Source organism: Cavia porcellus, unplaced genomic scaffold (genome assembly GCF_034190915.1).
Source record: "Cavia porcellus strain 051 isolate PalLab524CR breed Dunkin Hartley unplaced genomic scaffold, mCavPor4.1 scaffold_11, whole genome shotgun sequence".
In the NCBI taxonomy this organism is placed as follows: domain Eukaryota; kingdom Metazoa; phylum Chordata; class Mammalia; order Rodentia; family Caviidae; genus Cavia; species Cavia porcellus.
Genome location: NW_026947494.1, coordinates 61,180,379 through 61,203,347, shown reverse-complemented (window position 1 = coordinate 61,203,347; position 22,969 = coordinate 61,180,379).

Genomic DNA, 22,969 nt, shown 5'->3' with positions numbered 1-22,969 from the left:
TAACTGGAGCAGATTCAGCTCGGGGTTGGGCAGCAGAAGCCCGCAGCCCCTGAGGATTTTCAAGGGAGTTTTCTTGTCCACTGTGGAGAGTGAAGGCCTGAATGACACTTGGTTAGAATTCGAAAGGTCTGTACAGGTGACCTTTTAACTGCAGCTCATGGGATCGATATTTTTTTCTCTATACAAGTGATAAGAACTTCTGGTACCCAACTTCAAAACAGATGAATTCTGATTCTTTCATTATCAAGAACTAATTAAAAATGACAGACTTTGTCCCCCGCCCCATCAGCTTGCACACCCTCGTGCCACCACCCACGCGGCATCTGCTCGAGCCTAAAAATGAGTGTCAGTATTAGCCTGGGAGAGTCACAAAACAAAGTTGGAAATTTAAATCAGCTGCCAAGGAGAAATCATATGCCAGTGCTCTGCTCAAACACATTATATAAACAAGAAGTGCAGGAAGAGAAAAAACAAAGCAGAAGAAGAATGAGAAGGTGGCAGAACGGGAGCAGAAGAGGAGGAGGCAAGAAGGAAGAAGGAAGAAACGAGAAGAAGGGAAGGGAGGAGGGCAAGCTGGGTGTAAACTCAGAAACGTGCAGAAATGCTGGGGAACTTCCAGGTTCCACGGGCCAGAAGGGGTTTACGAATCCACTTTTAAAATAGGAGCAAACAATATTTCAAACATAATTTATTTCCAATTAATTTCTTCCTAAATGAATTATTTTAGAGACCTTTCAAAAAGTTATTTTCTATTTTCAATTATCTGGAAGGCTAGTCAAGAATAGTAAGTATGTTTTAAAAATAAATTAATAAAGGGAAACTTGTATTTCCTGATAGGAAATTTAGAAAGACATAATAATTTACATATTTACTGACACAAGCTCAGAAACAAATATAGTCGTGTATCTGATAGAAACAAATAGTTGTCATAGACATCTCAGACAAATAAAAAAAGATGGATTATTTATTGTTTTAGGAAAACTATGTGGTAGGGAATTGTGTTAGTTTCCACCAGTTTGGTGTTTAGAGGAGCAGAAATGACTTTCTGATAGATGAGGAAGCCCAAAGTCAGCTTCACTAAACAGAAACCAAACCGGTGTGGGCAGAGTCAATCCCCGCCCTCTCCTGCTGAAAGTGAGTATCTGTACTTTGCCTCTGTCATGTTCTGCTGGTCGCTGCATTTCCTTGGCTTGTGGTGACATCATGCCAATCTGCCTCTATCTTCAGAGATTTGATGGGCTCTTCCATGTGTCAGCCCAACTTTTATAAGACAGAGTTATTGGATTTATGCATCATATAGGTGACCCAGGATAATCTTACCATGTGCAGATCTTTAATTTAATCACAATTGTCAAAGTCTTTTTTATGCATAAAACGATTACAGCTTCCAGAGAAGAGGACTTGATATTTGTAAATAAGTGTGATTCACCCTGCTACAGTGATAAATGAGGTTCTTATTTTACCTGTACCATCAAATAAATTCATAACATACTAAATACTTAAAGAAGAGATATAAAATCAAATAGTTTATATGAAAGATCTCAAAGATTGCCTTTTGAAATACAAAAGAAAAGGAAAGATAACTGGCTTTGCTTATGTAGAAATTTATAAACCTGCTTAGTTCTAAAATACTATGGACAAAATGACAAAACTGTGACAAGTTAGAAAAGTATTTGTGAAAGAGAAAAGCTTATACCACTAATGAATGAAAGGCTCTTATAAATCAGAAAAAGAAAAAATATTGCAACAGTAAAATGGCCCTAAAATAGGGACAGGCATTTTATAAAAGAAGAAAACTAAAAAATCAATAGTCATAAAAATTTACCCTGATAGTAGTTACATGCAAGTTAAATGTTGACGATGTATTATTAGTTTTGGCTTGTAAATTAAAAAAAAATATTTAAATTGTAATGCCCAACAGTGTCATGTAAATGAAGAGGCATGTTAGTGGTACAGGCTTTCTCAAGACCAGTTTTGCAATATGTGTGAAAGGTCTTAACCTCTGTATTCTCTTTGAAGCAGAAATTATGATTTTAAATTATGACAATAAGTGAGCAACTGTGCAAACAGAATTGGACATGTATATTCTTTATTTCATTAAAATGTAGAAAAATTTAGAAATGCTGTAATATCCACAGTGGAAAATTGGTTAAGCAGATTTAATGTAGATATAGGATGGGATACATAGCAGGCTGTATAAATTCTATGTAATGAGATGGAGAATGTTCATAATATGTGCTTATATCAAAAAAGCTAGTAACAAGACCATCTGTGCACCTGGGATGGTGGTGTGTGCACGTGTGCGTGTGTGTGTGTCTGAAATGATGACTGAAATGCTAACAGTGGTCCTCCCTGCCTGTAGATTATGAGTACTTCCTTCACCATTTATAATTTTTGTAATTTGGAAAAAAGAAAAATAAATGTACATATTTTAAAATTATCTCCAGAATTAAGTCTAACTATGGCAAATGCAGGCCCTTTTCAGTCTATTTTCAAATACTTTTCCATTTTTACCTCCTTTACTACCCGTGCCTTGGCCGATGTTACTATAGTAACACTGAATGTCTTGGTCTTCTCTGGGTTCTCTAAGTCTATATCTTTATTCATATTCCTTCTGGCCCAAATCCCCAGGGAGCCCTGATCATTCATGTAAAGCCCAGTTCTCCCAGGCAGGTAGAGATTTTTCAGGATGCCCAGCTCCAGTCCTGGATAGAGTAAGTCACTTTCTTTGTTTGCCATCATAGCATGGAATATATCACACTGTGATTGTGTTTCTGCTTAGTTATGGTATCAAGAAGCTACTCCTTCTCAGGACTCTGAATACAGTGCAGGCAAGTTAAGAGTCCCTCAAGCACCTCAGTACCCAGCCCAGATCGGGAATGAGACTGATCCCCAAAAGAGCCTAAAGAGAAAACCTACTCTAGGGCCTCCTGTTAGAAAGAAAGCCAAGGGATGAGGGGCCCAAAGATGAGGCTCAAACATGATCTTTTGGGGAAGGTCAAATGTAAAGTTTTGCATTGAACATAATTATTTCAACCTATTGATTTATGTTAGTTGAAATTAAATCAGTGTGTTTCAAACTTGGTTTGAGTTGCCTGCTATTTTAAGATGTTTTGGTGTGAGGAAAGCTGTGTGTTGTTGTTGTTCTTGAACTGGTAAGTGGTGTGTTAAATGGTGCAATTTTGTTTAAGCATATGCTGATTGTGTTCACAATAGTCTCACCTCTTTATAACGTCTGATTCCCGAGTTGTGCTGAGTCATTTGGTTTGAAGATAATCAGAAATAGTTGGGTAGCAGGTATTGTTCCCTGCTCCTGCCTTTCCCAGAAATGCAGAGAATCAGTGAAAAACAAGTCACATCTTGGGCAAACTGAGCAGTCTTGGGTTGGTCAGGTCATCTCTGTTTGTTAATAAGATAAGAAAAAAAAAGCTTTCTTGGGATTTGGTTGACACCAGTTACTGGGCCTGACACATTAGAGAGGACTGGGTGGCTGTGTTTAAGGAGGCCAGTGCTTGACTAGGGAAGAAGGCAATCATACCATTCATTCCATGGAAACTGCGAGGCTAGGCTCATCTAGGCAGGGATTCTCTGAAGAAAACCACAATTCATTTAGAATGAATGGAACAAATTCCTACATCCAAATCCCAATGCTATAGGAGTAAAAGGAAGGTTCTGAGAGGTCATGCAGTTTTGGCCTCTAGGAGTTGGTGCTGTGGGTGGCACTGTGGACTTGTATACATTAGAATGTGGTAGCTGGGGAATGTTTCAGTTTTTAGATTTTCCCCTCCATTTTCCTCCTCTTCTCCAAGCCTAAAGCTCCTCCTCCCACAAAAGGAGAAGAAGGCAGAGATGGGTTTGCATATCTGTGTCTAGAGGCAGGAGGCACACAAGAGAGTCCGGTGGACAGCCAGCCAGCCTGGCTGGTGTTGTGCTGGTTTAGGAACTATGCAGCCAGACCTTGAGCAAGTCACAAACTCCAGGTTTATAGTTGATAAGATAGTGGCGATGAACTAAATCACTGTTTTTGGGGGCTGGGGATTTAGCTGAGTGGCATATGTGCCTGCCTTGCAAGCAGGCAGTCGTGAGTTCAATTCCCGGTACCGATAGAAAAAGGAAAAAAAAAATTATTTTTTTTTCTAACTGCATGTAGCATAAGAATCTCCTTTTTCTCAAAGAAAATGTTACAAGGAATCGAGCCTTATCTAGATAAGATGCCAGCAGAGCTAGCTGCTCTGGCTGAAGGAGGGAAGGTGCTCCCAGCCTGTCTGCTTGTCACCCCTCACTGCAGAGTTCCAGGCCTCTGGGACACACTGGCATGCAGCAGAGTCAGCCTTTCCTGGCCTCTTTCTTGTTAGGGTCATGTGCATTAAAAGAAAATAAAACCCTGATGAAATTGCTTTGTGGCTCAGCTCAGCTCAGGCAGTCCAGTATGCACAATAATTAGTAAAGTAACTTACCTATTCATTAAATATTTTTCAAAATAAAAGCAAGCAAATCAAACAAAACACTGGTGCCCGTTTCCTTAAGGAGAACCCTGCATGAAAGACAGGAAGTCCATTAGGAGCACGACTCCTCTCCCTGGGTCCCCTCCTTTGCCCCGTCACACACACAGGCATCTGCTTCCCAAGTCCTGGCTTCTTTCCTGTCTTCCCCCATCACACCCAGTGGAAACCTGGTGGCTTCTCATCCGTCCCCAGTTTGGTTTCATTGTACACATGATGGCACCCTGGCCTCTGGAACAGTCCCAGCCAGAGCGGGAGTCAGAGTTCCGTGCCGTTCTTCCTCTCAGTGTGGTAAGGAGGGCTCGGGGGAGACCGCACACGCTCAGAGAGGGACATCTCTCCAACTTCTTTCCTCTCCGTGACCCTCACTGGCCATGTGTGGGACTGCCTCTCTGCCTCTGCTTTTAACTGAAATCTTTACAAATAGACAGAATATGACTGGGTGAGATTCACATGTTGTGAAGCATTTTCTGTGCTCCTTTCCCCTTTGTGTTGTGTGCATACAGGAGTGTGTGTGTGTTTTGTGTGTGTGTGTGTGTCATGAACATTGCTAGGACCATGCCTCCTGCTCTGACACAGCAGAAGGTCATAGATTTAGGGATGTCCTTTGGCCTTGCCCAGTAAGTTCCCAGGGAACTCATCAGGCTGTCTGTACACCCCCTCCCCACCCAGCTGACAGTCGCCCCAGCAAGCAGGCCCCAGGGGCTGTTATCTGAGTGCAGGTGGGGCTCCGAGGCCAGAAGTGCACTGTCTAGTGGTGTTCACACTTACCTGGGTCCCTGGGGCCAGAGGCTGTTTTAAGTCAGTAGCGGCTTAAATTCTTTTTGGCTCTCCATGAAAGAGCAACTTGATCTTCACTGGCACTGCAGATGACTCTGTGTTTTCCTAATCAGCATGCCCCTATTTCTTGTCTTTGATTTGTGCAGATCTGTTTTCTTCTGTGTCACTTCACAAGTACCATGGTCCCTACTGCTCACATCCCTTACTGTCCCACCACATACACATGCACACACTGCACTGCACACACTCAGAACTAGCTCTCAGCAATAGGAGAGGCATCCCACAGAGCGTGCCCTTGACTCAGTGCTCACCAGCCAACTTGTGCCTTTAGCAGTCACAGACCCACACCAGGGCTAGTAAGGGTGGGCAGAGGACAGTCTAATGTGGGGCAGGTGAATGTGCACATGTGTGTGATATATATAACCTCTCTCTCTCTGCACATCTGGGCTGGCAGACTTGCTGTTGCTCTTGGCACCTGCAGTTTTGCCTCAGGAGAACCACATTTGCCCAACATACTTTCTCGCCCTCTTCCTGCACTGGTGCCCTTGAGCTAAAACCACCCTTTTCCTGGGCTAAAAGAGACAAGGAGGGGAGCTGGACTTTGAGTCCCACGATCTTGTCCAAACCTGACACTGCTGGGAGGGACGGAGGAAGTCCCAAGCTTGCATGGTTAATGGTGGAACACAGAGGCGAGTCCTGGAACTGCTGTGTATGAGTCGTGTAACTCTAGATGACTGATTTAGTCTTTCTGTGTTTGGTCTCTTCCACCATAGAATAGCCAGTCCCTACCTCATGGGGTAGTTGCAGAGGCTGGGTTGTAAGACTTTGCCCGCAGTAAACTCTTTGTAACCACAGGAATAGATTTCTGTTCTCCCAAGCTTGCTCCTCTGATCTGGGCCACCATTATTAACCAGGGCTGTTGCACACAATCTCTTCCCAGATCCCATTGCTTCCACCGTTGAAGCCCTCCTGAAGCCACAGTGTGTCCTGTGCCTGTTTGTTGTCATTGATTCTTCCTCTCACTCAGTGAAGAAAAAGCCAGTGTTCAGGCCCTGAACCATCTGCTGCCTGCTGCTCTTTCCAACTCCTCCTCTCCCTCCCTTCCTCAGCTGCTGGGCCCACTGGCTCTCAGGCTAGCCCTTCAGTGGGAATCTATTCCTAGAATTCCAGACTGTTCTCCCTTCAAACCCTACCCAGTTATTTTAATCCTAGTGTACACACCAGGCCTTAGAAGTGGGAGAGTAAGTTTTTGATAATTCCCCAAAGAATGAAGTTCAAGCTCTGCCCCTCAGCCCACCTGAGTTCCCAGAGCACTTCCATTCTAGGTACCCCACCTTTCCATGACTGACTCACCCTCTGCTGGATGGGTCCTTCCCATGGCATGTGTCTACGTCTGTCACCCCAAGAAGATCACCCAAGCTTTCTATTCCTCCTAGCGCCATGCACCTCACAGGTTCTGGTCACTTTGCCTGAGGCAGTGTCAACTGAGGACTCTGGGTCCTGGGAAGGTCTTTCTGGTGGTTTACTGGTGTGAATGAATTACTTCATGTACTACATGCAGACTGAGCACCCACCAAATGCCAGACCAGGTATAACAGAAAATAGGATGCAGGTACAACAGGAAATATAACATACTTCTTGCTTTCCACAATTCTAGAAGTTTTCAACCTTATGCATTAGAATTACCTGATGGGCTTTAAAAACACAACTAAAGATATATATTAGATATAATTATTTATTTTATATAGATTGGATATAGATATGCATAATTACACACACACACACACACACATACACACACACACACACACACGACCACTTAGAGCCCTGCCAGAAATCAATGAATCTGAGTCTTTGAGAGAGGACTCCCATTATGCATAGCTTGTCCAAGCTCTATCTCTGGAGGTGGCTTTTATGAAGCTCAGACTCTGTCTCGGGTCATAGCACTGAACAGTCCCATCTAGATGTGGCTGTAAAAAAGAGGGGTGTCTGGTGACCCCTATAGGAGCAGACCCAATATCTGTGTGATTAGAGCAGTTAGTAAATTTGTGCCACTCACTTTACTGGGCACTGTGAAGGGAGATTCTCTTTTTGGATTTTGATATTAAATGATTTCTGGAAAAAAAAAACTGCCAGGACAATTCAATGGGTGAAAGAATAGTCTTTTTAAAAAATGTTGCTTAAATGTTACTGAAAGATGCTGGATCCTTTTCTCATACCCTACACAAAAATTAATTCACAATGGACTGTAGACCTATATGTAAAAACTAGTGTATAAAGCTCTTAGAAGAAAATGTGAGAGTAACATTCATGACAATGGGTTACAAAAGCCTTCCTAGATATGACACCAAAAAGATAGGTTACAAAAGAAAAAAGCAAAGCAAAACAAAACAGAACAGATAAATTGGTTATCAAAATTAAGTTTTTTATTTCAAAAGATATCATCATAAGATGTTAAACATCTACAGAATTGAATATACATGAAGATCATATATCTGATTTTTTTAAAAAGCTGTGTCTAGATTATAAAACTCTTATAATTCAATCAAAAACAATGTAGTTTAAAAATGAGCAAAAAACTTGAGTAGACATTTTATAAAGATTATAAACAAGTGACAAAAAATAAACCACATAAAAGCTGTTGATATCCTGCTCACAAATACTGGACCTATGAATATAGCTAAAAGTTTTGGAAATACGAAGAGATAAAATCTCTTGAGGCACAAAATCTCTGATTGTTTTTACAGTGAGAATCTTTGTCTGAAATGCGCTTGTGTCATGCATTAAACACCCTTTCTTTTCCTGTTGTAACTTTACATTCTTGCCTGATTTAGAAACCTGTTTATTTTATGTGCTGGTCACTCAGAAGCATTCTGCGTCCAGAATGACGCTTTTCTGCTGCTCACAGAGTGGATTTTATGTTCTCATTGTAGTGGACTCAGAATGAGATCTTAATCTCTTTATAAAATATGATATGTAGGAGCAGAAGTCTGGTGATGGTGTGAGAAAAATAAATATCAAAAAAGTGTTGTTAGACTTGAAAAAGCAGCTGGGAATTCTCCCAGGAGACCAGGAGCGACTTGATTAACCCAAGTTGTCGGCCAGTCAGGCAGCCAGCACCAGGCAACAGCTCCACACTGGAAAAGGGCGTGGAGCCCTGCTGCCTGCACTCAGTGAGCTGGTGGAGGCACTGGCTTCCTCCGTGGCCTTTGTAACCTGAATAAGGAAGAGGGAGGGGTTGGCTTCAAGTCCAGCCTTTGAATCCACCGCCTGAATGAAGGACCAGGACACACCTGATCCATTCAGTGGCCAGCAGCTCCTTTCAAATAACAAACAAGCTGGGCATTTACACTGTGCATGTAAATTTCCATCACAATATCCACCCCGCTTTTATGGAACTAGGAACAATTCGATAGCTGAGATAAAGGGGGAACCCTTTGAAAGAAGACACTGGCTGAAATAACATCTCTGTCCAAGGGGCACGTTTTCTCTACACATGATCCTTTCGGTTGAGTGTCACATCTCAGAGAAATATGATAGCGACTCCAAATGGTCAGTTGTGCAATTTTGGGTAACGAATTTTAAAGAGATGACTGAGGCACTCTGGGCAGTCAGGACGTGCTGCCCAGCTGGGCACTTAAGCGGGGAGGGGAGTGAAGCGTGCACTCAGTGACTGGAGCCAGCATGCTGCTCCCTCATGGGGCATGGCACAGGCTTGCAGAGACTGAGTGGCCACAAGTTGTAGGAAAACCAGCCAATTTCTAAACTGGAAAGAAAAATAATTTCAACATATTCTTTAGAGCAATGAGCCCCAAATCAGATAGAATCTGAAACACCCTCTTCCCCTCCTCTCCCTTGAGGAAGGAGGGAAAGAGATCTGAATACTTCATACCCCAAATCATTCTGATTCTGTGACTGGGAATCTCTCCTTGGAGAACTATTCATCTGCACTGACCTTGCCACAGCTGAGGGTAATAACCAGCAGCGCTCTGTGCCACGGCTTGTACTCTGGGGGTGAATTTGTACCAGGACAGTGAAAGGTCAGCATTTCAGTTGACTTCAAGGACTTTTGAAACAAGAAAAGATTTTGGAAAATAAAATGAATAAACTTTACCACTTTTTAGTGATTTTTAACTGGAATTTTGGTTATCCTAGGCTACTAAACAAATACTAAAAATACCACAGACCATAGATCAGATAGCGTAACAAGGGACATGTACTCCTGAAGGCTAGAAATCCAAGTGTCAGAATGGTTGGGCTCTAATGAGGTCTTCTGGCTACACCCAATCACCACCCAAAGACCCACCTCAACTTTCACACAGTGTCAGAACTTCAACACGCAAAGTTTAAGGGGATACAACCACCACCCATGACAATCTGGGGCTGTTTCCCACTCACTCTTCAAAGCTGGGCAATACTGACCCTGCTCAGGGGTCGTCACCACTGACGACCAGGGTCGTCAGTGGGGTTGGCTTCAAGTCCAACCCCACAGGGTCTGAGTTCCCGTCTTAGGAAATGGATCACCGGAGTGAACAGGGAACGCTTCCCCTTCTTGCTTTGGAAAGTCTGCCGTGTTTCCATATTCCGTTTCTGATGTTTTTGGATAATGTTTCTATCTAGTCATTGTGGGCTGCTATGGCAGAACATGATAGGCTTGGTGGCCTGTAACAAGAGAATCTATTTTTCACGTTCTGGAATCTGAGAAGGCAGGAATCAAGGCCCTGGCAGATACAGTGTCTGGTAAAGGCTGGGTCCTCAATGGCTTAGCTTCGCGTTTTCTGGCCAAAGATGTAAGGCAGGTCCCCCAGGCCTCAGCTTCCCTCAGCCTTTAGATGCTGAAGCTTCCACTTCCTTTTATACATGCGGTGGTTGAAAGGATAATTATATTTAATCTCTTTAAAGCTGGCTCAACCAAGTTTCACTGCAGCCTGAGGGTGCTGGTGACCTCCTGCTAACTCCTGTGTTTACTCCCTCTGCCTCTACTACCTCCTCCCTACCGTCTCGGCAGGTGCTGCATGCTTCGCTGACGGAAAGCAGAGCCGACTGGTCTCTAAATCCAGCACCCTGCGCAGCGCATGGCACCCAGGTGAGGCTAACATAAAATTTTGTAAAAAAAATTTGATATTTGAGAAGAAGGCTACTTTTAGAAATAAATGTAGTTCTGAATTTTTATAAACAGCAGTGCGATTGCAAAAATATAGGTCTAATGTGAAACATCAAAATTTTGCAGCAGAATAATATAACTTGGAACCTTGCTAGGGCAGAACATATCATAGCTTTTATGTTTTAAAGCTTGCTACATTCTATTCATAATCTCTTGATTTAATCCTAAAAATAGACCAAAAATGTTGTATCACACAAGTGCCCTGAAATATACATGGACTAATTATAAGATAATTATGGGAAATATGGAAAATATTAATTTGTAGTACATTGGAGACTGTCTGGATCTGGGAATTTTAAACTGAAGGAGGACAACTTTCTTTTCTCGCATTTTATCTCTGTTGTATCCAGAAGCTAAAAGCTAAGGCTCTTTGTGACTGTGTGACTTGTGATAAGAGGGCCTGCCCCTTCTTGGTTTCCTGTAACAGCATTAAAATGGGCCTTGCCAGGGCCCAGCCCAGCTCTCTAGCATGCTGCAGCCCCAGCTCAAGGCGGCAGTCCCGGCACATGGAGGACCCATATTTTTATGAGTGTGTCTGTGTCATGGCTCTGTCCTAGCAGAGAAGGATGGGCTTTCAATCAAGACACTTTGGGAACTCTTGGAGTCAACATCCATTCATGCCTGGGTCTCTTTGCCCTCTGCAAGTCCCTGACGTCAGTCAGCTTTTATCCCAACAAGCAGCCTAGCTTCTGTTTGCTGGGGGACTTCTTCCAGACTGCTGGAACCCAAGGGCTGGTGGAACTGGAAGCTGACTGGAGCTGCCATAACGAAGGAGGCACACTTAACCCACTCCCTCCTGCACCTGTGGCTGTCTTCCCACCTTATGTTTGGTCTTTCCTGGACACTGCACCTTTCCTTCATCTTTTTTTTCTTCTAGCCCCACTTCCCACTTTTTCTGCCCGTTTTCCTAGGAAGCCCTCCGAATGAAGCATTTTCACAGGACACTTTATTCACTATTTGCTTCTGGGAGTATCCAACCTGTGCCAGATACTCGTTTAACTTCCTGTGTGACTTCACAGCAGTTACCCCCTTTATTTTACACCTCTACTTTGTCTGTAAAACTGAGATAGAAATATCAACTTATAGGGTCGTTACCGGAAAAGAGATCATGTCTATGAAATGTCTGGTGCGGTTAGTTGCTGTGGATGTAAGTTGTCACTGGATACGTCCCTGAGGTCCCAGGCTTACGCACCCTGCCGGGGACAGTATTCTCCGTGTCTGGAGTGTGGGTGTGTGTGCATGGCGCTCCCGGGCTGGGATAGAAAAGTGAGGCTGGTTTCTTGTTGCCCTGGGACTGAGGCTATGCCCCTTCAACTGCTTCCTAGTTTTTTACTAGTGAATATTTGTGATACATAATAAATACATTCCTCGTGGGGAACTGTGACCTTTCCAACTTAAAATGGACCTGAGTAATTCAGCTGCCAGGTTTTTAAAACTTTAAGCACAAAACTGGGATATGATAACAGGATTTGGGGATTCAGGACTTGATTCTAAATACTCTCAGAATTTTCTCCTGCCTGTTGTCATGTTGAATGGGTTTTGATGGAATTTACTGTGGCTGAGAGGCGCTGTCCCTGCACAAGGCATCACCGTGCTTTGGGGTCCCCCAGTTGGTGACAGGCTGTCGGTGCTGTGGCTCCCATGGGAAGGTGATGGGGGCTCAGCCAGAATGAGAATCAAATGGCCTCGCATTCAGGAAACCGATCAGGATTTCTCATCTTATATGCAATATCTGATGGTGAAACCCAAGTGATTCATTTCCTCTTTCTGAAGCCAGAAGGTCAGAGGGATCTAGTGCTGTAAGCTCTCCTCTCTCACGCCTGCCTCTGGCCAGTTCCATTTGTTCTACCTCTTTCATTTCCTTGACTTTACTCTTCTAGACACAGAGTGCAGTTTTTTCAGGTCAGTGCCGCTAAGCATCTAGTCTCTGGGGTCCTCAACATCTGCTCTGCGCTAACTGCCTCCAGTCCTGGAGACCCCGCCTCTGCTGTTAGTTGGAAATGATAAATACCCATTTAAAATGAGCCAGAGCCAAACTGACAGAGCCATCGGTATTAGGCAGACTAGTTGGTGCTCCCGAAAGAGAACAGGCAGGAGGGGAGAGAGCACCCAGGGTAGGAGTGACACGAACAGTGGCCTGGGTGGAGAGGGCTTCTCCAGGACAGTCTTGGCTTCCCATGGCACACAGCGTGTAGGATATACCCCTGCTATGTGCCTTAAATGCCAGATGCTAAGGAAACCAACCCCTGGTGGCCTCGGGTTGAGCAGGGAGACAAACGCACAGAGGAAGCTGAATGCAGCAGCACGTGCCTGTAGTCTTGGCACTCTGGGAGGCTGAGGCAGGAGGAGCTACCCATTCTGGGCAACTTAGTAACTTAAGACATTGTTTCACAATGCAAAACAGAAGGAAGGCTGAGGCCATAACTGCGTATGAAGATCTTGGGTTAAATCTCCAAACACACACACACACACACACACACTCAACAAAAACAAAATAGAACAAAAATGAAAGGAACATGCTGTTGGCCTCATGAGCACTGCCTCCTGGAGGAGAGTTCCAGCTTACAACAGCAGAGTCTCTGGTAGGAAACCTCTAGGTTCACGAGAATCATGGCTCTAACACTGCAGCCTTCTCCCCCACCAGAAGCCTCTGAGGGCTGCAGTCTCTACAGTGTGAGCCTCTATGTGTCTTTTATATAAGATACCTTTCTGCCCCTCATGGAAGGGTGTGGAGAGTGCCAAGGACTGTGGGCGTAGACCTCAGTGGCTGAAGTGCCCCCGCCCCATCTTCCCTGCCTTCCACAATGATTAAATGTTTAATCAGATCCCAAGTGGTAAAGTATATCTGAGATATGCACCACCTTGCCTGGACCAGACTCAGGGTAACGAGGGGTTAATACAGGTCAAAACAAAACCAGGAGGGGCTTTTTGTTTCCTCACAGGCCATAAAGGGAGCAGTTAGGAAAGGATGTAATCAATGCTAATTAGTCATGGACAAAAAATCTTATGTTGGTAACCCCAGGTCCTGAGGAAACCACTCTCAACTCTCACCACCTCTGTGTATGTAGTTTGCGTTGCACCTGTGAAGTCACGCTGTTTGCCCAACACCTTCACCCGCCCTGCCTTTGTTCCTCCTCATCATGGCTAATCCTGGGGATTGCACAGGCATTGTTGTTCCCCTCCCTGCTCTATTTCCCCCGGTGCCTATTTGTTGTTACTAAGTTGTGTTTTTCATGGCAACATGGCATGCGGGTAGACAGAATGCTTCCTGCTCCTTCGCCTTCCCCAGATCCACCATGCAAGGCAGGCTGTGCTCTGTGAGGTCTTTTTTGCACTTACATAAAGGTGGCTGTTCATTGACGTCATGTTGGGGCCAATCCTTCTCCAGTGACCAAACCCCTTCTTGCTCCATGCTGTCAGACTGAGGGGCTGGTTCCTTTCACAAGGGGTGTATTGCTGCCAAGCAGAGAGGTCTGGAAGGAAACTGCATTGCTCATTTTCTATCCAGCCCCTGAGCAAGTAGGACATCAGCCTGATACAGTCCTGTGAGGTCAGTGTTGACTCCATCAGTTAAAATGAATTCTCCAGTGGGGCCCCTTTCTTGGGAGTCTTCTGGAACAGACCCTGATCTCCCCAGCTCCAGGATGAGAGGTGGCTTTCTCTGTTCCCACCTAGCTGCACTGCACTCATGACAAAGTGTGTGGGGCTGGGCCAAGGCTGTTTTATGGACTCCTTGGGATGTTGCCTTTGAAAATCTTTAGAGAAGAGCTGGTCTGGATACTGAGGTGTCAGTATGAGCTCAGTTCTTCCCAAATGTCTGCTTCCTTTTCCAAATCCTTCTGAGTGGACCCTGCCAGCCCTGCTCTACCTTGCTCTCTACTGAATTAACCAGCTGTGCAGTGTAAATTCAACACTGTTTTGCTAACTGCTGAGCATTCCAGCAGGGTAGCTTTTACGAGTTGTCTAGGACTCCTGTGGACCTTTCTGGGCTAGCCTTATGCTGGGTTTATAAAACCTAGGGACAGAAAAAGGGACCTGCAAAGAGAGGATCCAGCCATGTCCCCAGACTGGACTATAGGCCCAGAGCAGCTGTTTCCTGGGGACCTGTAGATGTGTGAGCATTCAGCTCTGGGCCGGGGTGTGGACAAGAGGGTGGCCTTGGAAGTCCTTACTATGTCTTGAAGTCTTTTTTTGGTGGTACTTTACTAAGTGGAAGAATTGACGGGAAAGAGAGTTAGTGTGTGCTGCACACTGGAACTGACTCCTAGGAATTGCTTTGTAAAGCACGCTGCTCCTAACTGATCTGATGGAAATTTACTTCCTTCTCAGAACACATTTATATTTGAGATGATGTCTTTGGATAAACTGCACTCTGGTGTCCTGTGTGCTTTGCAGCGCCCTTTGCAATAGCAGTCACGGATTGCTAGAGCCATGCTCGTCTCTACTCCTCTGATCCTGGCCCCAGCGGTAAGTCTGGAGGAAAGTGCCAGAAAGGGTCTTTCTGTTCATTCTATAGCCTCTGCTTACTCATGACTTGGTCTACTCTGGGGTATCGTTCACAGAACTCTTACTTTCTCCAGACTTCGGTTTCTTGCCTTTCCTGTGCACCTTGATGCATCTCAGTACACTGTCAAGCCCCAAGCATCCCTCACACAATGCGTGTGTGTAGCTGTTCCTTCAGGCACAGTAGACCTAGCCTTCCAGAGGAGACCACCCCTCCTCTGTGGTTCTCTTTCTCTCTACACGGTTCTCTCCGTCTCCCTGTTTCCCCTCCCTTCCTCGTCTCCCTCCCCAACATCTGCCCAGGTGCAGTCACTGGGCCAAGCAGCTGGGTATCAGCCTTCTTGGTCACTGTCTCTTCTACTTTACTTCTCTTTTGAAACATTTATAACCTGCTCAACTCAATTCTGCCTTCTCACTTGTTTCTTTCATTTCCTTAAAAATAACTTGTGTGTTCTCTGATGGCGTCAACCCCGTATTTCTAGTCATTAACTCAGCACCCTATTTCCTCTCTAATTAATTCTCCACATATCTCTCCTCTTGTATCTTTTTAGGACTATGGCTTTTAGGACTTTGGCTTTTAGCATGTTCTTACCACATAAAGAATCAACATTTTATTTGTTTATAAGATTTTGAAATTTTTATTTGTTAAAACATCACAATCAGTCAAAATAACCATATAGTGATTGAAATATTCATAGTGACCCTAGTTAGAAGTTCTGAGTTGTTGTGTGTTAAGACCTGCACTGGCATTGTAATGACTCTGTTTTGAAGATCCTGTAAAATGATCAAGGTAAATCCCTGAGCGTAGTTAACCTAATTATTTTCATTTGTGCATAAAACATAAATGATATCAACTTTAGAGAACTGTATTTTTATAGTTAGGACTTTTGTTTGAAATGATGTAACTGTCATCTCCCTTGAGTTCAATTGTACATGAATTAGAAATGTGAAAGTGATCACTTCTATCAATGTTTTTGACATTATACTGCTCTCAGTTGTCTTTATCATAGTCAAGGTATAAGAAAGACGAACATCCCAAAGTAAGCATGGACAAATGTCCTTCATCAAATCTCTTCTGAAGTGAAAGCACACTGCTCTCCAGCATGCTTTCCAGGCTCTGAAATTCTGTCCCCCTGCAGCTGACACTTCCCTTCCCTCTGCCTGGCTGACCCCTGCTGATCTTACAGGACTCACTGGATGTACTAAGCTCTCTGGGGAGCTTTCTCGGACTGTGCCCCTGTCCCTTTCCTTAGTCTCTGCTTAGGCTGCTTTCTTAGCAGTTCTCACAGTCCCCTGAACTGTGCAACGCTGAGTCTGGTTGTGATGTAACTGAGGAGTACCAGTGCTCACCACTGAATCTTCAGTGCCTTCCCTATGGACCCCCAACCCCCATTCCTGGGATCTTTTTCTATTACCCATCTCTATTCATAAGATTGGAAAAGCTAAACAATTGCTTTCTCAGCCTCTCTCAAAGCCAGGTTTTACCAGGAGGCTAAACTGGGGCTAGAGATACAAGCAAAAACCTTTCGTGCAGTTGTTAACATTCCCGTGTGTGTGTGTGTGTGTGTGTGTGTGTGTGTGTGTGTGTGTGTTTGAGACACCATTATGCTATGTAGTTCAGGCTGGCCTTGAATTCATGATGATCCTCTTTCCAAAGCCTCTCAAGTATGCCACCATACCTGGCAGCATTTCTGATAAATAGGATGGGTATTGCCCATATCAACAGCACCTATTCTTCATGCCTTGAATATGGACCTGATGGTTGGAAATGCAGCAGCCATCTTGCAGCATAGAGCAATGAACTGTGTCCTTCTGATGTTGGAGAAGATAAAGCAGCCTGGCTTCTAGTGATTCCTCAGACAGAGGACTCACGTCAAGAATACGTAAAGAATTTTAAAAATCAGACCCACCAAATGAAAATCCTAGTCAAAAAATGGGCAAATGAAATGAACAGATATTTCATAGAAGAAGTATAAATGGCCAATAAACACAGGAAAAGATGCCCAGCATCTCTGGCCATTAAAGAAATGCAAATTAAAACAACAGTGAGATTCCCTCTTAAGCCACAAAGAATGCTCATCATCAAGATGATAAGAAATGCTGGAAAGACAGGGGGAAAAAGGAACCCTTATACACCACTGGTGGGAATGTAAACTAGTGCAATCACTATGGAAATCAGTATGGAGTTTCCTCAGTAAACCAAAACTAGGAATTCCACTTGACCAAGTTGCTCCCTTTCTAGACGTGTTCCTGAAAGAGTTCAAAACATCATGCTACAGAGATACATATATACCCATGTTTATAATCACACAATTTATAAATAGCCAAATCTTGGACACAGCCCATCTGTCCATCAACAAATGAATAGATAAATAAATGTGTTATTTACACACCATGGTGTACCACTCCGAAATAAAGAAAGATAAACTAGAGCCATATACAAGAAAGTGGATACACCTTAACACCACAGTGTTAAGTGAAATGAATCAGAAATAAGCGTTTAAATGTCACAGTGTTTCGCTTGTATAAGAAACCCAGAGTAAACAAAGAGCATATTAAAAGATAGATAATAGGAAGTAGGGTGATAGATAGTTCTCAAAGGGGAAGAGGGTTAAGAAATAGAGGAAGTGGAGAGGGAGGGAAAGTAAAAAGGATGTAAATAAAGGAATTAGGATGTGTTATATGCATGTACCAACTCCACACAAGGAATGTAAACATTATGTGCTATACACATGTACACAACAGAAGAGAAAGGGAATCAAACAATGAGTGGAAGGGGAAAGAGATGGAAAAGAGAATTAAGGAAAACATTAAGAATCACATCCATATACCAACTTCCCATAAGGAACATAAGTATTATGTATCACACGTGTGTACTAATAAACTAAAAAAATTAAAATAAAATTTATTAACTTACAAAGTAATCAGAAAAGAGAGACTGGCTTCTTAACAGAGCATCTTGCTCTGCCAACCTTAAATGCCTTGATAGATGATTTTCTTACTATAAGGCTGCTTTGCTGGCTTGCTATTAACTGCTGTCTAAAGCAGCCCTATCTGATAGAGCTGGGCAGGTTTTTGAGTCAAATTACTAATCTAACTCTTATGTCAATCTACTCTGAATCTAATCTTAATGGAATACAACTATTTAAAGCAGTTCTGACCAAGAAGGGCTAACAGCTTTGCCTTTGTGCATATTTTGAGGACGTAGATAGAAACTTTTGACGGTGCTAAACCTAGATGTAGTAATCTAAGAGCAATTCAGCTCTGCCATTTTACTTCATGACAAATAAAAAAATCCAAAACCTTATGTTATGATTCTCAGACGTCAGCATATGAGAAACTTTCTGTAATATGAATCATTTTTAAGAAAAGTAGAAATAGTCCTCCTCCAAGCTTCTAGTAGGTCTAAGTCCTAGATACTACCCTCAGTTCAATGCCAAAATTATTTGGGAATTAACTAATTAATAACATACTATGCTAGCAAACAATATCCAACTCTGAGACTTATGCACTGTGATTCTATCTCTATCTCAAAGGAGATGAGTAGAACAATAAGGCTTTTGGCCCATCGTTCAACTTGAAATGAAAAATTTTAGACTATGCTTATTAAATACTAAATGAAAATGCAGAAATACTTCCAAATGCACTTGAAGCAAATCCCCCAAAACAGTTAACTCTTTTCATCTCTTTGGATTAGGGGAGCCTCAAGCTTTGACTCAAACCACAGAGTGAGTCCTCCCACCTCTGTCTCTCCTTTTTTCCCCTCGGAGCCCAGAGTTAATAGGTTGCATATGCTGTTCACTGAACTGCCCTTTCCCCCACGGAGCCGGCCCTGCCAAGACGCCCTGCCTCGCAGTGTGTCTCACCAGTTCCTGGCTTGGGTTTCATGGGATCTGAAGCACACTCACACGAAACCAGGAAGATCTGCCATGCAGCACTGTGGAAAATGTGAAACATCAGGCTTACAACGTCGTTTTCGAATCTGGACTCTGTAACCGAAACTTGGCATGTTTGCTGTCTGGCTGATAAGGATGGATGAGAGATGAAGACTTTGCTTTGCTGTCTCCAGGGCAGAATCGAGGCAGCGATGTGAACGGGGGCTTTTAAGGTGGATGAGCTGATTACACTGGACAGCCTTTTGTTTCCCACTTATTGGAGCTGGAGATTGGTGGGGGTAGAGGCGCAGAGTGGCTGGATCTCAGGCTCCACCTGGTTTGGTCAAAGCTTGGGAAAAGTCCTGACTGCGTTCTGTCTGTAGCTGAGAAGCCTGTGTGTCTGTGGTGGCTGCCTCCCAGGAGAAGCAGGGTGCGTCAGCTGAAAAATGGTCTCATTTGTCTGAAACAGGCCTACTGGTTTCAGACACTCACAGCTGGATATTTTGTCAGAAGAATTCCCGTTTTTGACCTTTGGAGATGGGTAGGATTGTGCGGGGTATTTTCATTAGTTTGTGGTGTGTCTGCTTTGCCTCTGCAGAGGCAGGATGTCATATCTGTCATGTCTGGTCATGGTTTTATAGCCTCTTATTGATTACTTTTTACAGACCCCCTGAGAGACAGCGGGAGAAAGCATGAACTGGCAAGCTCATGTTTATGTTAGCTCACCTGGGCGCACAGGGGTTCCTTTTCTTCTGACATTCATTCCTCTGCATAGTTGGGCATGCTTATTTTTCCCTAATATTTTCTGGTGGCTTATTCCTATTTAAGGACATTAAGAAAACAACTAATGTTGGCCATGGCCCTTAAAAAAATAAATACAATTTACGTCACAATCTACTACCTCCCTAAGCCTTTTCATATGCGATGGACTCTGATGGCTTCTGTTTTGTTTTGTTGTATTAAAGCTTTCTCTGCTATGACCTTAAATTTATTTTGTGGCTCACTAAAGAGTTGAAACTTGCTGTATAAAACAATGGGTTAGCCTAACTAACTTCAAAGGGCAAGTGATACTTTTTGAATCAAAAATGCATCTACCCTGCTGATAGTAATAGCACAAACGTAAAATTATTGATGTTGAAGATTATTACTACTCTCAGCAAACTAGGAATATAGGGGAATTTTCTCAACTTGATAAAGAGCATCTACAGAAACCTACAGCTAGAAGCTTACTGATGAGAAAAGATTTTTCACCAAGATTATGAACAAGAATGCCTCTCTCACTGTTGCTTTTCCATATTGTATTAGTGGCCCAAGATAATGCAATAAAACGAAGGGAAAAGAGGCATACATATTGGGCAAGAAGAAGAACACTATGCTGGCTTATAAATGACATGATTCTCTATGAATAAAATCTGAAAGACCTGATGAAACAAAATGCTCTTAAAACTAATAAGTGATTATAGCCAGATTGCAGGATACCATACTACTGTATAAAATTTATGCTGGGCATGGTGGCGCATACCTGTAATCCCAGCCCTCAGGAGGCTGAAACAGGAGGACTGCTGTGAGTTTGAGGCCAGGCTGGACTATGAAGTGAGTTCTGGGCCAGCCTGAACTACGTAGTGATACCCTGTATCAAAAACACAAAAAAAGTTGCTTTTCTATATATTAGCAATGAATAAGTGAAATTTGAAATAAAATATATAATATATTGTATATATGTATATAGAATGTGTATTTTAAAGTCATGTACTTTACTGAAATAAAATGAAATACATTTAAATCTAAAAAATATATAAAAGACCTTATATGTGGAAAATTACAAAACTCTGATCAAAGCAGAATTTTAAAAAGGGAGAAATATTCCATGTTTACAGATAAGACGCAATATCATCAGGATGTCTGTTCTTTCCAACTTGATATATAGGTCCAGTATAATCCCAATCAAAATATCAAGTTTTTTGCAGATATTGGCATGTTGGTTCTAAACTTTATGTGGGGAGACAAAGTTTCAGGATAGTCAACTAAATATTGAAGTACAAAATGACACTACTTAATTTCCACACTTATTATAAAGCTACAATAAATAAGAAGTGTGTTACTGGTGAAAGAACAGACAACCAGATCAATGCAACCTAACAGAGAGGCCAGAAACAAACCTACGTAAATATAGCAAATTGGCTTTGGACAAAAGATTCACAACAATACAGTGGAAAAGAGATAGTCTTTTTGAAAAGTGGTTGGAATAGCTGGATCTGCACAAGCAAAATTCAAAACATTTAGACACAGATGTTACCCTTGTCATAAAAATTAACCAGAATTTATCATGAACCAAAATGTAAAATTCGTGGCTGGGGATTTAGCTCAGTGGCATAAGCACCTGCCTTGTAAGCAGGCGGTCGTGAGTTCGATCTCCGGTACTGATAAAAATGAAAAAAAGACAAAAAAACAAAAAACAAAATGTAAAATTCAAAACCATAAAACTCTTAGAAGATGATATAAAAGAAAACTTTTATGAATTTCAATATGGTGAGAACTATTTAGACATAATACCAAAGGTATGAATCATGAAGGAAAGAATTGATAAAGTGAATTGCATTAAAAAGTAATATTTCCACTCCACAATTGTCAGTGTTAAGAGAGTAAGAAGATAAGCCACAGATTGGGAGAAAATATTTCAAAATAATATAGTTGATGAAGGACTTGTATCCAAATTACTCAAAGAACTCCTTAAATTCAACAATGAGAAAATGAACAATGTACTTAAAAATAGCCAAAATGTCTGAACAGAGATTTCACTAAAGAACCCACAATGGCAAGTAAGCACATGAAAAGTTGTTTGACATCACTAGATATGCAAATACGCAAACCATGAGCTATCGCTACATTTCTGTTAAAATGTCCAAAATTCCAAACACTGGCAACACCAAATGCTGGATCACCGAGAATGCTTACTGAATGCAAAATGGTGCAATTCAGGGTCACTGTAGAAGACAGCTGATGGTTTCTTGAATACCGAATATACTCTTTGCACAGGGCTTGGCAATAATATTCCTTAGTACTTAAATTAATCAAAAGCTTATGTACACATAAAAACCTGTACACAAATTTCTCAAACTTGAAAGAAATCAAGACATCCTTAAAGAAGTGAACGAATATAGAGTGCATGGTACGTTTATAATAAAGTGTTATTTGTCACTAAAAAAAAGAACTATCAAGCCCTTAAAAAGCACAAAGGCAATTTAAATGCACATTGCTAAATATAATACCCACTCTAAGACATTCTAGAAATGGCAAAACCCATGGAGACAGTAAGAAGATGAGATATGTCAAGGGGTAGGAGGAGAAAGGGATAGCCACAAGGCAGTGTACTAGGAAGTGTATCAGTTAGCACTTTCTAGAGAAAAGGAATCAGTGATATACAATATGTAATAAATTAATATTCTATATTATGCATAACGTAAAATTTTTTCTCCTGTGGAGAAAATTGCTGGTATATATTTAGAGAGGATTTGTTAGGCAGGCTCACAGGGTCAGAGGTAAAGTCCACAGTGGCCATCTCTGTGCTGGAGGGCCAGAGGATCTGGGAGCTCCTGAGCCCAAGTAAATGCAAACTGCAGGATAAGAAGGATCAGGCTACAGCACCAGTCCAAGGTCAGAGGCTTGGAAGGTCACTAGAGAATCACTGGCATGAGGCTGTAATAGAAGGCTAAGTAAACTTCAGGCCGATATCCCAAGGCAATGGCAGAAAAAGACACCTGCTCAAGAAGACTGTAGCTCTTAAAAATGGGTGACTGCCTTCTTTCCCATCTTTTATCCCTTTGAGGCTACAAGTTTATTGGTTGTTGCCTTCCACACTGGTATGAGACTTTTCCTAGTTTGCTGGTTACATACATCTCCACAAACACTCAGAACTATGCTTTACTAATCTGCTACATTTTCTTCATCCAGTCAAGTTGATACAATGATTAATGGTCACGGAAACTCTTCTGTTTGACTGTAATGGTAGATATGTGTCATCAAACATTCATCAAAATCTACACAATGCACAACACCAAGAGTGATCCTAATATAAACTATGGATGAAGGTTCTTTGACTTTAACAAATGTACCACTTTAGTGGAGGATACTGATAGTGGGAAAGA